This window comes from Macaca fascicularis, chromosome 7 (genome assembly GCF_037993035.2).
Source record: "Macaca fascicularis isolate 582-1 chromosome 7, T2T-MFA8v1.1".
NCBI lineage: Eukaryota > Metazoa > Chordata > Mammalia > Primates > Cercopithecidae > Macaca > Macaca fascicularis.
In genome coordinates, this window is record NC_088381.1 from 129254455 (window position 1) to 129267405 (window position 12951).

The 12951-nt window shown below is 42.4% G+C and overlaps 1 protein-coding gene across 7 annotated transcripts in view; it reads left to right on the top strand.

The window, feature by feature from the left end:
• The window catches only part of PRKCH (protein kinase C eta), a 232879-nt gene that overhangs the window by 96126 nt on the left and 123802 nt on the right, over positions 1-12951 (top strand). The window lies entirely within an intron of this gene.

The window sequence follows — 12951 nt, forward strand, 5'->3', positions numbered from 1 at the left end:
CTGCAATTGTTTTACATATGGAATAGTTCCTGGAGAAAGATCTAACATCTGCACAGGCCTATCCTGTTCTGTGGCTGTGTTTACTACAGTGAGTTCTGCACTTACATTCACGCACTGCAAACTGCACGTACAATGTAAGTGTACTTGTCATGTAGAGTTTTATCAAAACTATATTATATTATGCTCTGAAGCATGTTTTGCATCTGACAGGTCGAGCTCATTCATTCAGTATTAAGTCCCTCGTGGGCCAGGCTCTAGCCTGTGTCCTGGTGATAAGGAGGTGAATGTGACAGAATTCCTATTTTCAATAAACTCACAGTCTGGAGAGGAAGGTGATCATCAAAATAAATTTTAGCATGATGTGTAATGATTAATGCACAGAGGATCTTTGGAGTCTCTAGGAAGAAGGCCTGACAACCTCTGGATGAAGGTTGGGATGGAAGATGAAGTAGACTTAGAGAGATGTATCATGTGGATCTGTCTTTATACCTGGAAAGGTTAGCCTAAGCATGGGGTGGGTGCTGGTTTCTGTTGCTGAGAAATGTCTCAGAGAACCTCAGAGTAGCAGGAGGCCTTTGTGATAGATCGGCCACCATTTTTATTTCCCTGACCCTTCAGCGTCGACAAGTGCCGGTTGGACTCTGGGTTTTGCGTTGGAATTAGTAAATAGATAGTTCATCAGCAATGACTGAAAAGCATCTTGGAGTCTGTCCCATGAGAGCAAGGATGTTAATTCTGAAGCCTGGGCCATTTTCCATCCTGGGAATTATACTCTGCCCCTTCCTAAATTCCCATTGTGGTTTCAAATGAAGAGGCCATTGTTCACTTTCCTTCCTAAAAGAAGCAATATATTTAACTTCTGGCTCTTTGCCGACTGATGGCGAGTTGATCTCTCTGAAGCCAACACCCGTGGCTTCCTATCAAGAGAAACACTCTGCTTCCATCTGATTTCCTTCTCGGGTTGAAGTTATTTAGATCCTACACTAGCTCAGTAGGAGGCTTGCCTGCCGTTATGTCCTACTAGGTGGTGACAGGGCCCTTGATTCCCTACCCATGTTTAATAGAAATAAAGACAGAGTCTTAGCGCTTTAGGGCAGCTAGTTGTTCTCCCAAAGACCTATTATAGGAATTTAAAAGCAAATGTCTGATGTGAAAATCTGTGCTATTTTAGGACTTTGAAGCACAACACAAAAGAGTATCACTTTGTTGAATAGTTTGGGTCCAGGCAGGTGTCCTAGAGCAGAAGTTTTCATTTATTTTTAAGCAACAAAATTCTTTCTTTCCCAAATGAAATCTCCTGCAGAATCCAAATACTGAAGGATTTCTCAACCCCGGCATGCTTGCTATTTTGGGCCAGATAATTCTTGTTGTAGAAGCTGCTGTGTGTGTTGTAAGATGTTTAACAGCATCCCTGGCTTCTACCCTCTAGATGACATAAGCAGCACCCCACATTCTCTAGTTGTGACAACAAAAATGTCTCCAGACATTGCAAAATGTCCACTGGGGAGCAAGATCACCTCCAATTGAGAATCAGTGCAATACAATATAGAAAACAGACGTTTAATTAAGCTCCTCCTTCAGAACTCTGCCCAGGGTCTCTGACTGGCAGTTTGAGACCTGGTGGGGCGTTCTGGGCTATATAGATGTACTATCTTAGAGGGTAAGTTGTCATTTTAAAAACCTGGGACATAGAGAACTTGTTATAAACAAACCAAAAGAGCTGAAATTAGACAAATCGACAAGTACTTTGAACCCACATGTACACTAAACATTTCTATGTATTATGTATACATTGTATACTTGGATGTGTAGCATAAGGGAAGAGTAAAAGTGTGGTGTCTGCCTTGCTCCTTATGTGTTGAGGTTTGGCTACCACAATTTGCCCTGTTTTGCCAGAGATGCCAGCTGAAGGCCTGTGACTCACAGCCTAGTGATAGAATCACCCTCACTGTACAAAATACTCAGCTTCTGTGGGACTCAGTGGCACTGACCCTGCTCAGGGGCACTCCGTGGTGAGTGGGCCAGCACCTGCAGCCTCTTTCAACCAGACTGGCTGGTTGGACCTTGGACCATGGACCATGGTTGTTCCAAGGGAGATTTTTATCCTTCTGCCCTTTGTACTAAGCGGGTCACATGTGCCTCTGTACGTGTGTGTGTGTATGTGTACACGTCTGTGTCTGCTCTTCTCCTTTCTGAAGCCCAGAGCCACTCTATGCCTGGCCACTCTGAGCATTGGTTGTGTGGGGGATGCTGGGAGCTTGGCACATGCTACTCCTACTTTTTCCTCCCTCACTTAGGATGATGAAAGTGTTGTTGGAGCCTGTCCCACAGCCAGAAACTGTACCTCATTTATGCGGGCATCAGTATACACAAGAACAATACCACTATGTGAGTCACCCTCACCTGCGGGGAGACGCGCAGGCTCAGGGAGGGAATTTGCTGCCAGAGGGTCTTAGCTTCAGTCTGTCTCCCCAGGAGACTCATCCTAACCTCATTCCACAGCTCAAGTGCAGTGTGAATCAGCAGGCAGCCTGTGCCTAGCTAAAGGACTCTCTCTGTGTTTTGTTTGTTTGGCTGCTTGTGAAGATCTCTGGCCACATACAGCAATGTTTTATTTTCCCAAAAGATCACATGACCACTACAGTTAGCCTTGGGAACAAATTGAGTAAGCACAACTCATTTGATCTATCTGCAGATCTCCAGCCCTTCTAAGAAACTCACTTCCAGAAATGTTTCAGGAGTCCTGCAGAAGTTTGCTTAGAGTTCCCAGAAGAGGCTAAGCGTCAGTTGCAATATCCCTCTATCACCCCGCTCTCCCCCAGTGCCACCGCCATGGGCTGGAGGAGTGGGTGACTTGCTTAGGAACTTGGGTAAGGGACCTGAAGCTCCCTACCCACTCTGGCTCTAGATAGGCTATAAGAATAAAACAAAACCTTGCTAAATATTTGAAATTATTTTGATTTATGTAAATCTCTGGTGTGAATTATTGCTATCAGATAAATACACAGACCATTGAACTGAAAACAGCCTCAACACAGGTTGCCATTGCTAATGTTAGTTTATAGTAGCCATTATCTAGTAGTGCTTTTATCAGTGACCCCAGGTGTATAATTGGTTTGTTTTGAAAGAGGAGTGGAGTTCCCAGGATGCTTTTTGTCCCCCATAGTTCCCCTATAAGTAACTGTATTTCCTGAGCTCTCTGCAGTTTTGTCACCTTTTGTCATCAATATATACAACCAGTTTCAGGCAATATTGATAGGGATGTGAAAACTAAACACTGTAAGATTGAATGGACTTAATAGCTAGGAGTTGCAGAAAATATTCCTACATGTATACATAACTTTTATAATGTACAAATTGTTCTTATGTGCATACTCTTGCATAATTATCACAAGTCAGCCTTGTGACTTAAGCTCTCTCTTGGCCTTATCTTGAGAGAATTTATGGAATCTGATAACATTGCAGCGCCGCAGGAAAACTTTTCAGTGCCTTCCTATGATCTGTGAAGGCCTATACTCCTCCTTCCCTTCCTGGGCTGTTTTTTAAATCTCATCTCCTACCAGTCCTTCATATTCATTGTAGTCCTAGCAGTAGTGTACTACTTGTAGGTACCTGAATGTGGCAAGCTCTTTTCTACTTCTTACTAATTTATGAAAACACCAATCCACCCATTCATTCATTCACTGCTACTTACATGCTAGGCACTGGTGACGTCCTCTAACCCCCTGGTCCTCGGTCTAAGCAGGCAAAGGTGGTGCTGTATGATAAGAGCTTTGGTCTTGGTGCTAGAGGAGCTGTAAGGAGGGCACCAGGCCTTGACTTGAAGGGATTAGGGAGGCTTCTCCGATAAGGCACCTCCAAAGTAAGTCATTTTAGTGTGAGGTGGATGGGAGAGTTAGGAGAGGAGAGGAAGAAAGAGATTAGGGCAGGTATGCATCCCAGGCTAGACAGGGATGGATGAGTGATAAGGTCTTAGTAGTGGGTAGTGCCAGATGCAGGTATATAGTTTTAAGGACTTTGCCCTAAGGCCTGAAGGGAGCCATTCAACGTTTTTGTTTTTGTTTTTTGTTTTTTGTTTTTTTGAGACAGGGTCTCACTCTGTCACCCAGGCTGGAGTGCGGTGCCACAATTATGGATCACTGCAACCTCGAACTCCTGGGCTCAAGTGATCCTCCCACCTTAGCCTCACAAGTAGCTGGGGCTATAGGCGTGTACTACCATGCCCAGCTAAATGTTTTGTTGTTTGTAGAGACAGGGTCTTTCTATGTTGCCCAGGCTGGCCTCGAACTCCTGGCCTCAAGCGACCCTCCCCTCCTGCCATGGCCTTCCAAAGTGCTAGGATTATAGGCGTGAGCCATAGCACCCGGCCAATTAAATGCTTTTTAAGTAGGAGCATAGCAGGGTGCAGATTACTACAAAGCACCTTTCTAGAATATATCCTGTTCACCTCATTCTCCCTCTAGTACTTTCTAGTATATGCCCTGTTCCCCTCATTCTTCCTCTAGTACTCTGCTGCTTAAGCTTTAGGTCCAATTCAGGCATCACTGTCTCTATATGTGCACCAGATTCCCCAGGCACCATCAGGGGTCCCTCTGTCCCATAGCACCCTGGACATGCATACTGGAGATAAAGCAACAATTTGTATTTTAAAAAGTTAAAATACAATTGCTTTTGTATTTTAACTATCTAGTTGTGTGTCCTTCCTCCTAGACCACTGGTTCTCAGGATTTAAAAGTGTAGATTCTTGGTTCCCACCCCAGGTATTCTTACTTACTTTGGAATAGGGTCTAGGCATCCCCATTTAAAAGAAAAAAAAAAAAAAACAAGCAGAAACATTGCAGTAGGCTAATCTTATTGAGGGCCTGGTTTATTTATTACGTGTGTGCATGCACACACACCCACATGCACACACCCCCACATACTTGATCTCATTCATGCTTATGTCTGTATTTCTTTTATTTTATTTTCTTTTGTGTGTTTCCTTTGATCCTGTCATTCAAATATCTGTATTTCTTAAGAATGTCTGGTATAAATTTGCTATGCTACAAATGTTTGATTGAATGAATGAATGAAGTTGCCCAAATTTATATGTGAAGATGTGTTGGAGCCTAAGTTAAAATTCATAGGTGATTCTGAGGCCAGGCCCTTTCACAGCATCACTCCTACACCACGGTTGCTACACTGAGATGGCCTTTGAAAAGCAGGCAGTCCCACTGAACCACAGTATCCTACAGACTAAGAAATGGGGACAAGAGATCTTTAACTTGCATTTTGTAATTTTCAGTGGCACATCAGTGTAATCTGCAAGGATACACTAATAGGATGGGTATTGGACACTCATTATGACAGACCCTGGAGGATGCAACACTGTAAAATCTAGCTCTGATCTCCAAGAAATTTTTGGTCTACTTGAGGGTAAAAGGCAGAAATACACAGAGAGTTGAATGTGTCAGATTGTGACGGTTGCCTGAAGTACTATGCACAGAAGGGCAATAGAATGATGCAGTGACTGAGTAAGAAAGAGCACACCATTAGCTGGAGTGGTCTGCAGATACCTTTAGGTGAGGAAGCACTTTTGTGAGGTTTGGCTTTAGAAAAGTGAGAAGCCATTCCAAGCGGGAGGAGTGACATGAGTAGAATCCTGGCAGCAGATGGGCCATGAATGGTGAGGGCATTAGTTTGACAGGAACATAGGTTCGTTTGTGTAGGGGAGTGGTGGTTGATACCTAGAAGGGAGTGCTGGTTCGGGAATGGGAGGGCCTTAAATGATAGGTGGGGCTATAATACTGTTGGGGATGTGTGGCACATTCAGCAATGTAAAAGTCTGTTGTCCTCGACCCCAGATCCATTCACCTTACTAATGAAGGTCATTAATTTTTAATATAATAACTGATATGGCTAAGTTTTGTGTCCCCACCCGAATCTCATCTTGAATCATAATCCCCAAGTGTTGAGGGAGAGACCTGGTGGGAGGTGATTGGATCATGGGAGTGGTTTCCTCTTTGCCGTTCTTGTGATAGTGAGGGAGTTCTCACGAGATCTGATGGATTTATAAGGGGCTCTTCCCCTTTCACTTCTCCCATATACTCTCTCTCACCTGCTGTCATGTAAGACATATCTGCTTCCCCTTATGCCATGATTGTAAGTTTCCTGAGGCCTCCCTAGCCATGTGGAACTGTGAGTCAGTTAAACCTGTTTTCTTTATAGATTACCCAGTTTCAGTATGTCTTTATAGCAATGTGAGAATGGACTAATACAGTAAATTGGTACTGGTAGAGTGGGGTACTGCTGTAAAGATACCCCAAAATATGGAAGCAACTTTGGAGCTGGATAACAGGCAGAGGTTGGAACAGTTTGGAGAGCTCAGAAGAAGGTAGAAAGATGTGGGAAAGTTTGGAACTTCCTAGAGACTTGTTGAATGGCTTTGACGAAAATGCTCATAGTGATATGGACAATGGAGTCCAGGGAGAAGTAGTTTCAGATGGAGATGAGGAACTTCTTGGGAACTGGAGTAAAGGTGACTCTTGCTATGCTTTAGCAAAGAGACTGACAGAATTTGCCCACACCCTAGAGATCTGTGGAACTTTGAACTTGAGAGAGATGATCTGAAATTGGAACTTATTTAAAAGGGAAGCAGAACATAGAAGTCTGGAAAATTTGCAGCCTGACAATGCAGGAGAAAAGAAAAACCCATTTTCTGGGGAGAAATTAAAGCTGGCTGCAGAAATTTGCGTAAGTAACAAGGAGCCAAACGTTAATTACCAAGACAATGGGGAAAATGTTCCTAGGGCATGTGAAGGACCTTTGCAGCAGCCCCTCCCAGTATAGGCCCAGAGGCCTAGAAGGGAAAAAATGGTTTCATGGGCTGTGCCCAGGGGCCTGCTGTTCTGTGCAGCCTAGGACTTAGTGCCCTGCTTCCTGGCCACTCCAGTCATGGCTAAAAGGGGCAAATTTTTAAGAAGTCAGCTCAGGCTGTTTGTTTCAGAGGATGCAAGTCCCAATCCTTGGCAGCTTCCACGTGGTGTTGGGCCTGCAGGTATACAAAAGTCAAGAATTGAGGTTTGGGAAACAGCCAACATTTCAGACGATGTATGGAAACACTTGGATGTCCAGGCAGAAGTCTGCGCAGGGGCGAAGCCTTCATAGAGAACCTCTGTTAGGGCAGTGCAAAGGGAAAGTGTGGGATTGGAGCCCCCACACAGAGACCCCACTGGGGCACTGCCTAGTGGAGCTGTGAGAAGAGGGCCACCATCCTCCAGACCCCAGCAGGTAATAAATCCACTGAGAGCTTTCACTGGGCACCTGATGAAGCCAGAAGCACTCAACACCAGCCTGTGAAAGCAGCCAGGAGGGGGATATAACCCACAGAGCCACAGTGGTGGAGCTGCCCAAGGCTGTAGGAGCACACCCCTTGTATTTACATGACCTGGATATGAGACATGGAGTCAAAGGAGATCATTTTGGAGCTTTAAGATTTAATGACTGTGCCCCACTGGATTTTTTACTTGCATCAACCTGTAGCCCCTTTGTTTTGGCCAATTTCTCCCATTTGGAATGGGTGTTCTTATCTAATGCCTGTACCACCATTGTATCTTGGAAGCAACTAACTTGATTTTGATTTTACAGGCTTATAGGCAGAAGGGACTTGCCTTGTCTCAGATGAGACTTTGAACTGTGGACTTTTGAATTAATGCTGAAATGAGTTAAGACTTTGGCAGACTACTGGGAAGGCATGATTGGTTTTGAAATGTGAAAAGATATGAGATTTGGGTGGAATGATGTGATTAGGCTTTGTGTCCCCACCTAAACCTCATTTTGCATTCTAATCCCCAAGTGTTGACTAGAGACCTGGTGGGACGTGATTAGATCATGGTGGGTGGTTTCCCCCATGCTCTTCTTGTATATTGAGTTCTCATGAGATCTGTTGGTTTTACAAGGGGCTCTTCCCCCTTCACTTCCACACACACTCTCTCTTGCCTGCTGCCATGTAAGACATGCCTGCTTCCCCTTCTGTCATGATTGTAAGTTTCTTGAGGCCTCCCCAGCCATGTGGAACTGTGAGACAATTAATCCTCTTTTCTTTATAAATTATCCAGTCTCAGGTATGTCTTTATAGCAGTGTGAGAACAGACTAATACAATAACCATGTTCTCTTCTTTCTGGAGATCCCCAGCCACATTTGACTTCTAGGTCAGTGGGAAGCAGTCCAAGGTGCAACCTGGAACACTTTCATTTGGCTTTTTCATGTAGAGGAATATTTACATGTCCCTGCTTGTTCCTTCTACCCATGGCCTACACACACTGCCAAGCTGTCACATTCCCTGTTGTGCAATGTGTTTGCCATCACCTTCAATGAAAACAATTTTTTAAATGTCAGAATTATTTTCTTAGTTATTAATCCCAAACACAGACACCAGAAACATGATCCAGAATAAAGTTTTCAGTTCACACTGAGCTTGTCATTGCTGAAGCAAGACTCTTAGTTCTTTCACAAGTATGGACAAAATTCGGTAGGAATGTTTTCATCACAAGTATTACTTCTTAATAATGCTTTGATATAGGGCAATTTTTCTTTAGTTTTGGATGGTAATTTTGCCCCAGGAAAGTCCAGGCAGTCTTATGTGAAGATTTCTGTTTTGTTTAGAGTTTGCCACAAATACTGGAAGGAGAAAGTTTTCTGTAATTTATACAGCTTTACGTTAGAAGGCTATGGCTTATTTTAAAATGGTTTATGTTCAAAAAATTTTCACCTACAATTATAGTATAAAGTGCCTTGCCTTGTGTTCACAGAGGAATTTTCTCATACAACTACAAGAAAATGTGGAAAGTTTTGTCTGAGAGAATTCAGCTTTTTCATCTCTTGTAATTTACTGCTTCAGGAATTCAGTTTACCAAGGTGGATTAGAAACTGTTTGTAATGGGGAAATACGTGCACTCTTTGAAAGCAGTTGTTGACAAAAAGTCAAACTCTTAAATATTTAAAGAGGTTTATTCTGAGCCAAATATGAGTGACCACAGCCCAAAGCACAGTCTCAAGAGATCCTGAGAACATGTGCCTAGGGTGTTTGGGTTACAGCTTGATTTTATACATTTCAGAGGAACATAAGACATCAATCAGTACATGTGAGGTATACATTGGTTTGGTCTGGAAAGGCAGGACAACTTGAAACAAGGGGCAGGGAGTTGTATGGGGGAGGGTGCTTACAGGTTACAGGTGGATTCAAAGATTTTCTTATTGGTAATTGGTTGAAAGAGGTAAATTAGTTATTACCCAAAGACTTAGAATCAATAGAAAGGAGTGTCTGGGTTAAGCTAAGAGGTTGTGGAGACTGAGATTCTTATTACATAGATGAAGTCTCATAGGTGTCAGCCCTTAGAGACAATAGATGGCAAATGTTTCCTATATAGACCTAGGAAAGGTGCCAGACTCAACAGTTAATCTCTTTAGGATTGGGAGGACCTGGAAGAGGAAAGATCTAGTTATGTTAAAGAGATTCTTTACAGATGCAAATTTTCCTCCACAAAAGATGTCTTTGCAGGGTCATTTCAAAATATGGCAGAGAAACATATTTTGGGATAAAATATTTTGATTTTCTTCTTTGGATGTTTTGTTTGTTTTTGAGACAGGGTCTCACTCTGTCTTCCAGGCTGGAGTGCAGTGGCATGATGATGGCTCATTGCAGCTTCAATCTCCTGGGCTTAAGTGATCCTTCTGCCTCAGCTGCCCGAGTAGCTGGGACTACAGGCATGCACCACCATGCCCAGCTAATTTTTGTATTTTTGTAGAGACAGGGTTTCATCATGTTACCCAGGCTGGTCTCAAACTCCTGGACTCAAGTGATTCACCTGCCTCAGCCTCCCGGAGTGCTGCAATTACAGGCATGAGCCACTTCACCCAGCTGTTACCTTTATCTATCATGTGATGCTAGCCGGGTGTGGTGACTCACACCTATAATCCTAGCACTTTGGGAGACTGAGGCAGGTGGATCACTTAAAACCAGGAATTTGAGACCAACCTGGGCAACATGGTGAAACCTCATCTCCACAAATATATATATATATGCATCTCACATGATGCTATACCAGAGTCAGGTTTAGTAGGTATTTATGTAGAGACAGAGTTTCACCATGTTGGCCAGGCTGGTCTCACCTGGGATCAAGCAATCTACCTGCCTCAGCCTCCCAAAGTGCTGGGTTTATAGGTGCTCTGCACTCTAGCCTTCGTAACAATAAGGGTCTGTTCTGTCGGTTTTAGGATCTCTATTTTCATGTTAATGCTGGTCAGTTGAGTCTAAACTCCAGAAGAAAGAGGATATAATGAGGCATGTCGGCCGGGCGCGGTGGCTCAAGCCTGTAATCCCAGCACTTTGGGAGGCCAAGACGGGTGGATCACAAGGTCAGGAGATCGAGACCATCCTGGCTAACATGGTGAAACCCCGTCTCTACTAAAAATACAAAAAACTAGCCGGGCGAGGTGGCGGGCGCCTGTAGTCCCAGCTACTCGGGAGGCTGAGGCAGGAGAATGGCGTAAACCCGGGAAGCGGAGCTTGCAGTGAGCTGAGATCCAGCCACTGCACTCCAGCCTGGGCGACAGAGCGAGACTCCGTCTCAAAAAAAAAAAAAAAAAAAAAAAAAAAAAAAAAAAAAAAAAAAAATGAGGCATGTCTGACTCCCTCTTTGCGTCATGGCCTTAACTAGTTTTTCAGGATTTTTTAATCCTGTTGGTTGAGAAGGGGTCCATTCAGTCAGTAGGGGGAGCTTAAAATTTTATTTTTGGTTTACAAAGTGAAGAGGCTTTCCTCTTTAAGTCCTCACCGTATAACCAGTCTCTACCAGATGCTGAGAATAGCTTAAACTTGCTTATTGTCTTATTTGAGCCTGGGGCAGTTTGTTGTAGGCCCTTATCAAAATAAGTTTTTTTGATAATTGATCCTCTTTACTTCTGTGTCTGAGTAAAGCTGTAACCTGGCCCTTAAACACCAAAAATGCTTTAGTGGGAGCTCTTGTTTTGGGAAAATGAAAATTTTCTGTGTCTATCAGTCACAGAAAGTATTCCCCACTGGTTTGATTCTGAAATTCAATCATTGCCTTATAAAAGTTAAAAACATTTTTTTTTCCCTCTAGCTAGCTTTTACTCTGTCTCTTTAAAATACCCCCCCTTTTTTTTTTTTTTGGAGGAGAGGTGGGTCTAGATATGTGTAACTATAGTTTTTTCTTTTTTTGCTTAGATGGTTTAAAGAATTCTGCATGCCATAGTTGACATTCCACCATTTTCCTGTGTTCCATAGTCAAGGCCAAAGGTTAAAAATAAGTTCTTAAAGGAAGCAAAATTAAAGCAAGAGGGAATTACCTCTAAATTGTTTTAGAGACTACTAGCATTTTACATGAGTTTTTGTTGGTCTGGAGAACAGAAGGAAGCATGAAAGGTTTCATTCCTTGCAAATCAGGTGAAACTGGCTTCTACCCTCTTCTTCAATACAAATATGAAACCAAGAAAAAGTAGACTGGAAGACCAGAAAGGGCACAGATTTTTATACCGTTTTCATCAGGATTACTATGTTCATGTTATGGAACCAATTTATAAGTTTTGGGTAACAGCTTAAATAGAAAACTATAGAACCTTCTGTTTCTCAAAGACAGATGGTGAAGAAACATTTATAAATGCTTTACAGTTAGAGAACATGTGCTTGTCCACTGTTTTTTGTCTTTGTGATCAAAGAAGGATTTGAGGAATTTCTTTTAAAAATCAGTCTGTACAGTAACTGAGTACGTTACTTTGAAATAATGGAGAATAGTCACACTCATTGTTTTCAGGGCCTCAGGGAATCCTAGAATGTGTGTCCTGTGGACTGTGTCGTAGTTGGCTACTTACAGTGGTAGTTACTAAAATAAAATCTGTTTCAATTAATAAAGAACTTGACAATGAAAGTAACAAGACTCATACTCATTCTAAAGAGGCCAGGAAAATAAAATAAAAGCCCATATGTATTAGGAATTGTAAATAGAGAGGAAGCAGAAACAATGTAATTTGAATTATCTTATTAAAATTTAAAAATATTAAAATTTGTTTATCTTACTCAGCTAGAGATGGTATAAAAACTTGGCAGAAGTGTGATTTTTGTCTATCTGCTGGCCAGAATAATACTATATAGATGGGATTTTGTAGATTTCATTCTCTCTACCTCCACCCGCCCCCCGTCTTCCAATATGTATGTAGAAAAAGTAAACATGATCCCTAACCTTTCTGAAACCTTCTTTACCTTCAGTCTACACATACATAGTCTTAGGCAAAGAGTTCTTAGGTACGTTCCATGGAATAAAGAGTAGAGGCATATGTTGCTTTTCTCAATAGGAAAAGCCGTGACTGTGTCCCCCTAAATAAATAGCTATACAAGAAAGTCATGATTCAATGAAAAGGCAAACAACCCAATTTTTAAAAAATGAGCAAAAGATTTGAACAGACATTTTCTCAAAAGAAATGTGAATGGGCAATACACACATAAAAACATGCTCAGCAATTTTAGGCTTTAGGGAAATGCAAATTAAGACCCCAATGAGATACCACTAGAAAGGCTAAAATAAAAAAGACCAACAACACTAAATGTTGGTGAGACTGTGGAGCACCAGAACTTTTCATATTTTTAGTGGGAGTTCAAAATGGTACAACTGCTTTGAAAAATGATCTAGCAGTTTCTTACAGAACTAAACAGATCACTACCCTGTGACCCAGCAGTTCTTATCTTAGGCATTTACCCAAGAGAAACAAAGCATATGTCCATGAATAGAAAAGCAGATGCCAGCTGTGGTATGATTTTGAACAGCTAGTGGAATAAAAGAATAGGGACTGTATCTGATGTTGCTGTTAGAGTAGTTAGGCAGATATGAGCAGGGCAGGAGAGGCCCCCCTACCCCTACAGGAATGTCAGGCGACCATCAGGTGATGGTCAGGTG